This window comes from Onychostruthus taczanowskii, unplaced genomic scaffold, assembly GCF_017590055.1.
Source record: "Onychostruthus taczanowskii isolate IOZ18803 unplaced genomic scaffold, ASM1759005v1 scaffold20, whole genome shotgun sequence".
Classification (NCBI taxonomy): domain Eukaryota; kingdom Metazoa; phylum Chordata; class Aves; order Passeriformes; family Passeridae; genus Onychostruthus; species Onychostruthus taczanowskii.
This window is the reverse complement of record NW_024499240.1, coordinates 10,267,548-10,280,191: the sequence shown is the minus strand read 5'-3', so window position 1 is coordinate 10,280,191 and position 12,644 is coordinate 10,267,548. Positions and strand designations below refer to the sequence as shown.

Here is a 12,644-nt window from a genome sequence, read left to right as displayed (position 1 = left end):
TACATGCAACAATTTCACTTTAGGTCACATGTAAGTGATGCTTAGCAAATACACAACCACCTCTCCATTCCCTTTTCTCCCTGACCTGTGAGGGGACAAAGCTGGTGAGGAAATGCAGAGACCTGTGTTTGAAAACATGGATTTCAGAGTCTTCCTCTCTACTACGAAACAGAATAAAATGAATTGTTTTTCTAAAGCTACAAAAAACAACAAGCAAGGATTTTCTGTCCCATTTTTGTATTTACAGTGTAGTGCGTATTCCATCAAACCAAGAATGAATGAAATACACCAGCAATTACACTCTCTTTAATCACTATCAACAGCTACATTGCTTACTGAAGTCCTCAGATGTCTATTAATCCCTTTAAAGTTTAAAAACCCCCTTCTCATGTTGATATTACACAGTGAAGTTATGTAGAGCATCTCTGGCCTTCATTTCAAAGGAAGCAGTGGAAGTGACAGAAAACAGAAATTGACATACAAGGAAGTATACATGTGAATTACAAATATCCATTTTGAACAAAACCTATTTCAGTGACTTCGTATTTTACTGTATAAATCCACATTTGTTGATACAAGGAAGAAAGGAGGCAAGCAGAGTCTCAAAATTCCTGTATTCTAAAATCATGTTTAGTGGTGGTCAGCATGGGACTAAACAGAGATACATGATATTTCTAAGAAGTCTCTAGTCTTTTATTTAAGAAATAGGAAACATGTTTCTAATCCCAGGGAGGGGGAAAAAAAAACCAAAATCCCAGGTGTTATTCCAGAAGCAGATTGTGAGCCGGCATTCCAATATTTAAGAGAAAGAAACAAAAATTTTAGAAGTGTTTCATGAAAAAAAATCATATGCTCATTTAAAACTTTTTATCCCTGTATACATTTAAGAGGTGTAACAATCTTTGCTTAAAAAGTTTTTTAAGTCTGCCACGTTGTTTTTGCTTACTACTGTAACAAAAAATTGCAGATATCCAGGATTTGAAAGTAGAACAAAGTCAAAACACTGTCTTCTATTCTAGGCAAGAAAAGAGGGAAAAAAGCCCCCAGCTGCAGCAAGGCAAGGCTGGTGTAAGGTGGAAAAAAGCATGTGAGCTGACATTTGCTATTAAAGCTGGGATAGAGGTCAAATCCTCTCGCTGTGCAGCACCCAAGTCTGTGGAAAACTGGCAAAAGCAAATCCCAAACCGAGATTTACCAGCCGCAGCCTGGCTCAAGTTCACTTTGGGTTAAAAATACTACCGGGGAGAAGCAGGGCGGCAAGAGGGAACCGTATCCCTGTTACGTGACCTGCCGCCGGGCTCGGGCTGCGCCCGCGGGTCCCGCCCGGAGCGCGGTGTTGGGTGACCGGCACCTCCGCCCGGCGCGGCCTCCCGGAGACGGAGCGACAGCGAACCGCCGGACCAAGCGCTGCCCCGGCTTCCGAGCACAGATTTTATTAAAAGCTTCTCGTTACGGAGCCGGGGAGCGCCCCACGCACTCGTGTCCATCACGGCGGGAGTCTGTTTGTTTATCCGTACGGCGCGCTCGGGGCGCCGGGGAAGCGGAACTCCGGCGGGCGCGGGGGGCCGCGGCGCCGCCGGGCCGGCTCCCATCCGCCATTATCCTTTGTTCGCGGCGCGGCGGCGGCGGGGATGTTGCAGGGCTCGGCTCCATCTTTAAGGCGGGCGCCCCTCCCGCGGGCGGTGCGCGGCCGGGCCCCCGCGTCCTGCCGCCCGGCGGCTCCCCTGGTCCCCGCCGGGCTCCATTTCCTTCCCTCCCCCCCGCCCCTGTTTGCTGGGCGCCGTCCTCCTCTTACCGGTTACCAGGCTGCTCCGTCACTGCTTTCGTTCGCGCCTGGGATCTCGCCGCAGTTTTATTCTCTCCCCCACGTAACACACCGCGTCAAACTACACCTCCGCCGCGTCACTCACACACACAGGCGCTCCCAGCCCGGCGACAGGCAGGCAGCGGCCGACTGAGGAGCGCCAGCCAGGGAGCAAGCGCCGAGCGCGCCCGGCCCCGCACGGAAAACGCCGAGCGCTCACGGAAAGCGCCGAGCGCCCGCCAGGCGGCGGGAACGGCCGAGCGCGCCGCCGGCCCCCGCGGAAAGAGCCGAGCGGCCGCGGAAACGAACGAAGCGCCCCGGAGGGGGAGGCGGAAAGAGCCGAGCGGGCGGCGGGAAGGCGCGAGAGGCGCTTCCGCCCCGGGGCGGCCCGCGCGGGAAGCACCGAGCGGGGCTGCAGGGGGGGAGGGGGAGCGCGCGCTCCCCCCCCCCCCCCCCCCCCCCGCTCCCCCCGCCCCGCCGTGCGCGCGGCCGAGGCGGCCGGAAACTCGCGAGCGCTCACGGAAGCGGCCGAGGGGCGGCGGAGGCCTCGGCTTCATCGCGGCGTTACCGAATGCGCTGGGCTGGGAAAGACCTGTGCGATCGTCACCTGTGACTGAACGCCACCATGCCAGCCAGATCATGGCACTAAATGTTCAAGTTCCCTAATCACCTCCGGGAACGGTGACTCCACCGCCTCACTGAGCAGCCCATTCCAATGTCTAATCACCCTCTGTGGGGAACTGCTCCCTGATGGCCAACCTAAACCTCCCCAGGCTCAGCTTATGACCGTGTCCTCTTGTCCTGTTGCTGGTTGCTTGGCAAAGAAACCGACCCTCGTGTGGCTGCACCCTCTGTTCAGGCTGTTCCTGAGTGACAAGGTCCCGCAGAGCCTCCTTTTCCCCAGGCTAGACCTCCCTCCCTCAGCCACTCCTCACGGGACTTGTGCTCCAGCCTCTTCACCAGCTCCACTGCCCTTCTCTGGACACATCCCAGCGCCTCAAAGCCTGTCCTGAATGGAAGGGCCCAGAACTGGACACAGCATTCAAGGAGTGGCCTTATCCATGCCAAGTACAGGGAGAAAATCAGTGTCCTGGTCCTGCTGGCCACACAATTCCGGATACAGGTCAGGATGCCACTGGCCTCTAGGGCCACCTGGGGACACTGGCTCATGCTCAGCAGCTGTTGACCAGTGCCCCAGGGACTTTTCTGCGGAGCTGCTTTCCAGCCGCTCTGCCACAGCGCACAGAGCTGCATGGGTTTGTTGTGACACAAGTGCAGGACCTGGCACTTGGTCTTCTTGAACCTCGTGCCACTTGTCTGCCTCCATTGGTACCACCAATGATCCACCATTGCCACCATTGATCCACCCTGCCCAGATTACTGTGCATGGCCTTCCAGCGCTTCAGCAGATCAGCACTCCCACCCAGCTTGGTGTTGTCTGCTAATTTGCTGATGGTAGACTCAAGCCCTCACCCAGATCATCAGTAGGGATATTGAATCGAACTGGGCCCTATGCTATCCTTGGGGGACACCCCTGGTGACTGGATCCCGGCTGGATGCAGCACTGTTCACTGCCACACTCTGGGTCCACCCATCCAGCCAGTTGTCAGCCCAGTGAGGAGTGCACCTGTCCCCACCATGGGCTGCCAGCTCTTCCAGGAGTATGCCATAGGAGATGGTATCAAAGGACCAGGCATGTCGCCACAAACACATTGGTGCCATGGGGGACCTGCTACCCCCAGCTCTGCAGGGGTATCTCTCCCTGGGCACCCCCTCCCTGTGTGCCCCATTGCCAGAGCTGCTGCCCAGACCCCCTTCCTCAGCCCCCCAGTGTCACTCCAAGACCCAAGCACCTCTTCCCTTTGCAGGCACCATATGGCAGGTGAGGTGCCATAGCCAGGCCATGCTGCCCCTCGATGCACCTCGGCTTCCCGGTGCCCCTGCTGTGCCCTCCCCATGTGGTCCTTCAGGTTATTCCTCTAGACTTCCCTCTGCTGCCTTGTTTTTACTCCAGCCCATGACTCCCATCCTGATGTCTGCCCTCTCTGGCCCTGTGGCCAGCCCTTGCAGCCCAATACCAGGCATAGGGTGACTGCTGCTCCATCATGACACAATATCCCCATGGAAAACCCCAGCACTGAGCCACTGCCCCCGCCGGTGATGGAGGTGGCAGAGGTGTGGCCACCAGGCAGCTAAGCTCTCAAACAACTATGTTTAGAGTAGCTGGGGGCAAGGTGGGGCTTTGCACACATGGCACCCGCTCCCTGCAATGCCAGCTCTCAGGAGGGACAGCAGTTGGCAGCACAGGGCAGAGGAGCAGCTATGTGTTTGTGCCTTGCCAAAGAGGAGCAGCCATGTGCTGTGGTCCTCAATCTCATCTGCAGCGCCAGTGTGATGTCTGTCGCTGGGGGTATCAAATGCACCTCCATTTTCACCAATGGATAGGTGAAATGTTTCTGGGAAAGGTGTTTCAAAGAGCTGTGCCACCAGAGAGCAGGGAAAGAGCCAGTGGTGCTCCAGCCGGGTGAGCCCATCCCTGTCTTCTGTTCACCAATCCAGCTGAATGCACTCAACCATACACCCTGAAGAATGGACTGCTCCAACTACAGCCAGGTAAAAACTGTCTGTACTCAGAAAAGCTGCTTTTCATTTCCCAAGGCCTCAAGATGGCACTACATAACAAGATTTGAAGCTCCAAAGCCGGTTCATTTTTGCAGCTGGCCCGGCAGGACACTGCTGCCAGGTGCACTGCATGACATGGCATTGGTGTGCCATTTAGTTCAGTTCATCTCGAGTCTTGTTTTCTCAAAAAGGTTGAACTTGTTTCACTTATGCTGAGTTTCATCTAATTCCCCCCACAGTTGGAAGAGGTGGTGCAAGGAGCGATAACAGCTGTACTTTGCCTCAGATTTTGTTGATTACAGTTATTCTAAAATAAACTGTAGATATTTAAAAAGGAAAAAAACGGCTAAAACATTGTTTCATTGCTAGATACTATAGCTTGGGCCACAGGTAATTTTCTGCTTCTGCTGCACTTTTCCCTCTGCCCTGCCTGCAGACAGGAGCTCCAAGGCTGCAGGACAGCATAGCCCTGGCTGCCACCAGTTTTTGCTCCAGCTGTTGTGGGCCTCTGCTGTGCCTTTGGCTCATACCCGTTCCCATCTGCAGTGTAGGGCTGACATAACTTTTGGAAATTATTTTTCCTTTTTAGAGTCTGCTAGGATATGAAAATCTCCATGCACTAAGTAGGTCTTTTGCAACTCCTTTTGGGAGCAGAATGTTTCTTCCACTTAAAGCTTTTGAGACAAGCAAGAAATCTAAACTTAATGTTCTTGATTTGGTGCATTCAGTGGCAGTGAATGGAAATGCTTCTCATTCCGAATCACCAATAGAGGTGAAAAAGGCTTGTTTTACCATCACATCCTTCTCATTTCACAGGATACTGAGGTAGAGGGTTCTTTTTGGTAGTGTTTTGACATTTGTACTCTAGCCCCATTGCTCAGTTTCAATATTTTAATGTGTGTTTAATAAAGTATCTTCTCTGCATTTTGTTATCATGTACAGATGTAAATTAAACTAGGTAATTAAAAATATGTTTTAATTTGTCTAAAACATGAACATTTTTACATTTTGTTAGAACTTCTGCATTTCCAGAAGTGATTCCAATATCAAAGTATAAGGATTCATCCTTTGTGCTCCTTTTAGTAGTAAAGTACTTTGTGTGAGAAAATATTTCTTATGAGCAGAACAAATGTAGCCATCTCTGTCTCTTTTTTGACCCATGGATTTCTTTAACTGTTTTCTCATCCTTCTCTTTGCCCTTTATGTTAATGTTTGTATTTTATCAGCTTTTTTTGCTCACACGACTGACAAAAATCACATACATTTACCACCCATACATGTTTCCCAGAAACTGAATTGCTTGCCCCTGTTGCAGCAAGCCTAAAGAATCACAGCAATCAGAATTTAAGTGAATAAATTCTGGTCTTTGAAAGGCAAATAAAGTGTAATAACCAGATCTCAGGTTCCCATCAGAAACCTGGGCAGCACTGGCAGCCTGAGCGATGAGAGCGCCGCTGGTGTTGCTCCAGACGAGGCAGGGCTGCCTTTGTGCCTCTGATCCTGCTGCTCCTTTGGGGCCGATGGCACCCTGCTGCCTCTGCCAGTCCTGCTCCCGCTCACAGCCCCCTGGAAGCTCCTCAGCATTTTTCTGGGAGTCTGTCAGCTCATGAGGAGTTTGCACAGGGCATCTTGAGCAGTGGCCACGTCTCTGCCAGCCAGTGTAGGCTCCCCATGTAACAGCTCAAGAGAGCAATTGATGTCAAACTAAAACAGATGCCAGAAGGGTAAGATTACACCCAGTGTTGTGTATCTCCATCTCTTGCACCGTCACAGAGGCTCAAACCATGGATGGATGTGAGCTGGATTCATGCTTGCTTCACTGGCTCAGTGGCAGGGCTGTGTGGAGATCTCATAGACAGCTGCTGTGGAACCTTCTGACAGCTGTTTTGCACATTCCTCCTTCCCTTCTGGGCAAAATTGGGGCACTAAGCAAACTTGGAACTTCTTTGAGAGAGGGAACAAAAGTCTGAGTTGCAAAACCCTCTTCTCTCACTGACATTGAGACCTTCCTTTCACGGATGCCTCTTGGGGAATTTGTAGAAAATAGGATAGGAACGATGTGCCAATTACCTACAAAGTCCAACAGGGAGAGGCTGACTTGGAGAGTGAATTGGAATGCTCAGCAGTTTTCTTCTTCATCAGCAAAAGTTTGCTTGACATGACTGAAACCTAGCAAGATTAATTACTTTTCTTACAATTAAGCCTCAGAGGCAGATTCATTAGTTTTCAGCTTCCAGGTTGGTTACCCTGGGCAGTGGACTCCTTGCACGCAGCATTGCAATTGATGGCCCAGGGTCCATAGAGGAGTGACACGGAGATCAAGAAAGGTTTGTGTTTGGCTCTGTGGTGTGGCAGAGTCACAATGCACACGATGTCGTCTGAAGCAGTCAGTGCTGCTGCACTGGTAGCATGAAAGATAATAATTACTGTGGAAACACAGAAGCACATCCATTTTTAGTCTACATACAGCTGTAAAGACAGCAACACAAAAGCATTTTTGCAGGCCACAGGGATCTTTGAAAGTGATTTGTAACAATCTTTCGGTATCAAACACTCACTGACAATTTCTAGAGGACCACTGTGCTCTGCCAGTGCAGAAACAGAGAGGTTTTGTACAAATATGACATTAAGCACAAGTATTGCTGGGGAGGAAAGAAGGCAAAGAAGGTGAGGTGTGCTCTGGGGCTTTGCAGCTGCATACACTAATGGATATTCACCCAAGGAAATGGAGAGTATTTGCAAAAAAATAATGTGGAGGGTGACAGATATTACATTACACAGCAAAGCATCCAGCACTTTTCACTGTACAGAGTATTGCATTGCAATTTCCAGCCTATACAAACTGACCCACTGATTTTAAAGCAGATGTAAGAGAAGGCAGAGTTGCATCCACACCCCTGTGATGGACATGGCCATTCAGTAGCACAGACAAAGCTCTGAACTGGTGCTGACTTTCTGAGGACGATGAAGATAATAAAGAGGTGTTATTCTGAAATCCAATGACAAAGGCATGCCAGTCCTCCCTTTCAGCCTCTGCTTCCGAGATAGATGGAGGCTTGACTCCAAACTCTCATACAGAGCAGTCTTCTATCATTTCATAGCCTCTCAGGATCAGCTAGAACTGCTTACTCATCAGGATATGGACAAAACCCTACAGGTTTAGTATCTGCCACAGAGAACAAGATTCACTGGACTCCCTGAGCACTTTATTACAGAACTAGGTCTAAATTCACACTTAACTGAGAACAAAGTAACTGATAATAGAAATGGTTTTTCAACATCATACCACTTAAAGTTAATGACCTGCAGCTCAGGTCTGCCCTTACTGCTCTCGGACATTCATCATTGCTAATAGTAATAAATCTTCCTGGCCAAATACAGGCTTTACAAGCAGACAGATTGCATGCTCAATTAGCCCGAGGAAATTGGTCACTTTGCTTAACCTCTGCCGCTTGAAATATGGAGTCCCACTGCTGCGCCATCCTGCTGGAGCAGCATCACGTCCCTTCCACTGATGGAGCAGATGGGGAGGGGAAATCCTCTGCCCTGAGTGGGGGATTCAGCTGTTCCCCACCACCCGTCTCCTTGTGTGGAGCAGAGGACCTGCCCAGCTCACAGGCTGCTGCAGCAGGGTTTGCCTGCTCTGGCCAGTGCAGCCATTACTTAGGGAGCTCTGAGAGCTTTGGTTACATTCTGAGCTAAGTAACAGCCCATTTCTGAATTATCAAATATCACCTCTCCCAGAAGCAGAGGCGATGTTTCAAGGGCAGGAGTGTGGGAAAAGATAAGCACAAGCAGCTTTTTGACACTTTGACGGTGTGCTGTGTTTTCTAAGGGTAGCCAGAAAAATAAATCTGGCTGTTTGAGCACACTGCAGAAAGCCCAGCCCAACCCACTGTCTGAGCTCCATGCAGACTAAGAAAAAGTCTGGGCTTTCCCTTCAATCCATGAAAAATGCCTCCTGAATATTTTCTTCCCATTACAGCTTCACTTTTCTCTGCCTTCCTCTTTAAGCTGAATTTCTTCTCACTTTGCTTGAGGCCTGTTTAATGATTTCTCATTTTGGTTACTTTGTTCTGAGAATTTAGACCAGATTCTTCACACAATGTCTTCTCATTGCAGAGACATCCTCGCTTATGTAACCCAGGCTTCCGAGGACCCCCACTCCTTATCCAAAGAAAAATGATGACCTGTGTTCTCACTAAGCCCCCTTGTCACCAGGCTGCCTCCTTTGCCGGTATCTCTGTCCCCTCTGACTTAGTGAAGGTGTGACTTAGGCTCAGCACTGCAGGGCCAGCTCAGGTACAACCTGTTGGCCTCCCTCTTCTGCGCTGCTTTCCCTGCCTTAGGATCGACAGATGCTGGCCCTGCAGAAACGCCGTTGTTGTTGTTGTTATCCCATCTTATGGCAAGTCCCTCATGCGCCAGATGTCAGCAAAACTGCTTTGGGCTGAACCTCTAAAGGTCACATAAGCTTTAAAGAGCATCTTGGGTTTTCATGTGACAGATTGTCACACAGGAGGGAGAACTGCAGCGAATTGGTGACCAGGGAGGGGCTTAGACATGCTGTAAATACCTGGTACCTCTCCAAACAATAGCGACTGTTTTCTTGTCTATTAAGGCATTTTATCACATACTTCATGGCTTGTGGGCCTGGGTATGCGCAAAAAGTTTGTGTTGCTTCAAGAGCTAGAAAAAGCTATGGTTGGAATAATTGGCACTCAGTAAGGTACCAGGCATGGCAAATATAATGTGAATGGTTTACTGACCTGGCACTGCAGTGTACCTGGAACCCTGCATGCCAGGAAGCAAGTGCTGTCATGGGGCCACATTGGCCCTACACACGAGGGAGAAGGACTTGGGGCTTCTCAGTAACACACCAGTTGGAGAGCTGTTCCTTTCAAAGAGGGATGGGATTTCATCTGCTGCACATGAAGGAAAAAGCTGCTGGTATGAGACACAGTGGAAGTGAAAGCCAAAATGAGAAATCAAACCAAACACAGTAAATTCTGTCAGGGTGAAAAGGGAAGAAAAGGGGAAATTAGGGAATAATTCCTGGAAATGCCCTCAGCTTTGGCCCTAAGGGCCTACATTTTAACTTGGAGATGGATGTTGAGACTGGTATATATTCTATATCACTCTGATGTTAAATACCCCATTTCTATCTGCACAGCCTGCTGGTTTTGAGCCTGTTCCTACCATATAGAAAATATTACTTAGACTGACTGCAAAATTTGAAAAAAATAAATCTTACCCATCAAGAAGCTAGCAAACACTAATTTGGTGAATGATTGTGGTTCTGGAAGAAAGAGAAGAGCTGGTATGTGGTGTTTGATTTCAGTATCACTATCTCACAGTCTTGGTTAAACAAAAGTCCATGTACATTCAGCAGCTCCATTTCTTAGCATGTCCACTTAGTATAAACTCAGGCTGCAGGATTTAGGGAAAGGAGGGAGAGGTTGTTTAAACAAGAAAAATATAGTAAAAACATTTAAAAAGCAGTGCAGGTTGATCTGAAACAAAATGCAGGCAAAAAAGAGGGTGGGTGGAAGAAAATGATTACCATTAGCCCTATTTGGTTTCCATAACAGGCACGTGCTACCTATTACTAATTTAGCTGACGAGAGAGCCACAATTTCTTTAAAACATGCCAGGACTCCAGTCTGTCTCTCAGCCTGTAATATCCAAACAACAAATTGTGTCCCAGCTGGGATGTGTTTATCAGCTTAAAAAGAACTGATTTTCTCTTCCACAGTCAGAAGGAAAGCGTTGTCTGACAACACGACCCAAGATCAATGCTCTCCCCAAACTCCCTGCAAATGGGCAGTTTTGGCTATTGGATTGTCCAGATACTGATTGTGGCTCTTCAGCTTTAACTCTGCCCTGTTTCTGGCAGCCCATCACCATTGTCCATCCCGATCATCCATCCCACCAGCAGGGTCCATCATCACCTTTTATCCACCTCCCACATCTTCTTCTGCAGAACTAATTATGCTTCCACCTCTCTGCCCAGAGGCACTGGCTTAAGTGAAAATGAGTCTAAGCTGCTTTGAATCAGAAACAGACAAGCAGGAAATCTTGGTCCAGATAACTGGGTTTAGCCTTTTTTTCTGTATGTGTGCTTATTCTTGTCTATTGTCTTTCAGGTTGATTTTTATGGACTGCTAACTATTAAAGCACAGTGATTTGTACAATACTTCCATTAGCCTGGCTATTATGTGTAGGTAAGAATGAGATACTGTATCTAATCACAAGTATTTATTTATCCAATGATATAACATATTTACTTGTGTGGCTATATAACATACAATTTAATTTGTTCTATGAAAATAGTGAGCCTTCCTTACTAGATTTGTGTCAAAGCATCTGAACATAAATTGGAATTCAGATAAAAAATCACATTACTTTAAAGTATTCTTATTTAACTATTGATAAAATAGCTCAGATGGGCACGGTGTAAATGACAGTAAAATTGGCATTTACAACAGCCCTATTAGACAAAAGGGAATTGGACTGAGAGAAGAAAATCGATTTTTTTCTACTCTGTGCTTGAAGCAAAAACTGTGTAGAGAGGAATCTACTAATTTAGAAAATCTTAGTCAGTTAATTGGGGTACAAATGTTTGCTTTCTCCCTCTGTCTGTCCCTCTGGGGGTGATCTCCGTGGAGTGTAGGTGAGGGCTGTGGTGGGAAGGGGCCCCTAGCCCTCCCCAAGGACCCTGTCTGACCCTCTTTGAGATGATGACCCTCAGTCCCACTGAAGTGGCCCTCACATGCCACTGCTGGGAACACACTCAGCAGCGTTTCCAGTTCTGCTGGGGCTCCTGGTGCTGCACCTGCCTTGTCTGCTGCTCCCCTGGCAGCCCCAGTGAGCCCCTGCTGAGAGCTGGGGAAACGGCCCTGGGATGTCTGCGTGAAAATGTGCCCCAGAAATCAGCACCCGGAAAGCAGCTCCTCACCTCAGTTTATAGGCAAAGCATCCTTTTTATTTATTTATTTTTTTGGACAGCCCCTGCTTGTATCATACAGCTGTAGAAATGCTTGTTTCCTTCCCGTTCTGCAGTTCCCCCAAACCCCAAGGGTACAAAGGTTTTGTGTTTCCAAGCCCCCAGCCACAACCAATGGCTGGCTGTGGGGTGCTCCGTGGGTGTCCAGCCATGGGTTGTACCTGCTGCCCAGCTGTGGGTGTGGAGCCATGGGATCCACAGCACCAGCCTGGCTGGGGAGCAACGAGTGGGAGCTGGCTGTGCATGCAGGAAAAGCAGAGGCTACTGACTCAGATCCCCTTGGCAAGATAACTATTGATTGCCCCCCTTTCCTCCTCCCTTAACTGGTAAGGTTTGATATAAATGAGTTGCCACGCAGAGCTATACAAAAGGATATTATACGATGGGGAAAAGGCAGAGCCAAGTATTTGGCTGAGTTTAGGCTGTTCTGTGCCTTTCCAAGCATGATAAAATTAACAGAATTATCTCTGTGTGTGCTAGTGCTTGTGGAAGGCTAATGGTGTCAAAATGGCAAAAGAAAATGAGAACAGGTTTGGGAAGGCAGCAGAGTGTTATCTCTAGATGAGAAGATTTGTGGTTTAATTTGAATAGCTTCACCTTGGAAACATTCTGCTCTGAATGGAGAGTAAGTCATTCTGGGAGAGGAACTCTCCTGCCCATTTCTATCAGTAGGAAAAGAGTAAGAACAGTGGGAAGGATGCTGCTGTATCTGGAGGCAGCACATGGAAAGCTGATGTTCCTTAGCAGAGAATATTTCCTCAATTCTATTTAGCTCTGGGGCATGGGTGATCTCTAGCCCTATGCCCATCACACCTGTCTCAATCTGCCAAATACATTTAGCTCTTTTGGGAGCATAAGCATACAAGCAAAACCAATTAAAAGATCCAGTTTGTTTTCATTCATGGATGCTTTTAGCAGAGAAGGAACAAATTGGATGCTACCTATCCAGGTTTCTTGCCTCAATTTGGAGTTTCTGCTGAACCTCATCTGGATGAGTCTTGACTTCTGCAAAATGGAAATGCAGTAGAAGCTCTGTAGTTTGCAAAGCTGTAGTCAGGTCTGACCTTGCTCCTGATGTCTGCCACCACTGATTCCCATGGCGGACACGAGACCTGCCCTGAGTTACAGAAGTTTTTGTGTTTCTAAGCTCTGAATTTCATCCTCCTCTCATTCTTTGGGCTTGCTGTCACTTTGACCATGGCTACATCAACT

At 48.5% G+C, this 12,644-nt stretch overlaps 1 protein-coding gene across 2 annotated transcripts in view; it reads right to left on the bottom strand.

Moving 5' to 3' along the window:
• Nucleotides 1-1,928, bottom strand: part of CREB1 (cAMP responsive element binding protein 1) — a 35,286-nt gene extending 33,358 nt beyond the window's left edge. Inside the window, exon 1 of one of the 2 annotated variants that reach the window (XM_041403215.1) lies at nt 1,796-1,928. The gene's annotated coding sequence lies outside the window, so the exon portion shown is untranslated. The remainder of the gene's footprint in view (nt 1-1,795) is intronic. The other variant, XM_041403213.1, reaches the window with a different exon arrangement.
• Nucleotides 1,929-12,644: the final 10,716 nt, after the last annotated feature.